The 553-nt window shown below is 44.7% G+C and overlaps 1 protein-coding gene across 1 annotated transcript in view; it reads left to right on the top strand.

Annotated features, from left to right (window-relative positions):
- LOC106881426 (aquaporin) overlaps positions 1 to 553 on the top strand; it is a 93,467-nt gene that overhangs the window by 20,655 nt on the left and 72,259 nt on the right. The window lies entirely within an intron of this gene.

Consider the following 553-nt stretch of genomic DNA (forward strand, 5'->3'; position numbering starts at 1 on the left):
ATATATATATATATATATATATATAGGAGAATTCACGAAAAAACAACAGACGAAGACAGGTGGTGTAAACAAATGGATGTATTAGCATAACGCTCGGGAATAAAGAAAATCTTTAACGTTTCGAGCCTACGCTCTTCAACAGAAAGGAACACAGAAAGAAGCAAGGAGAGAAACAAGGAGAGAAAAATATATATATGTGTAGTGGTCAGCGATCTATCATGGCGAATGCCGGACAGAAGGATCACACAGGAGAGTTAAGAAGAAGGGGAGATAACAAAAAAGTAGTGATCCCAAAACGAAGGTGCGTGTGTGTGGGAGAATGCTGGTGATCTTAGCGTATGCATGTGTGTATGTAGGTGTGAAGGTGCGAAAATGTGGGGATGGGAATTGGTCAGTGCTGGTGTGTGCGTGGTGGTGTGTTGTGAAGTGATGTGTTGTGTGATGTGAAGGTGTTGGGAGGTGGGGAGGCGAAACTGGGTAAAGCATGGGTGGGGTGTGGGTTAAGCTGAGGGTGGGTAGAGGTAGGGGCATGTGGGTAGACAGAGGTTGGGAT

Source organism: Octopus bimaculoides, chromosome 9 (assembly GCF_001194135.2).
Source record: "Octopus bimaculoides isolate UCB-OBI-ISO-001 chromosome 9, ASM119413v2, whole genome shotgun sequence".
Taxonomy (NCBI): domain Eukaryota; kingdom Metazoa; phylum Mollusca; class Cephalopoda; order Octopoda; family Octopodidae; genus Octopus; species Octopus bimaculoides.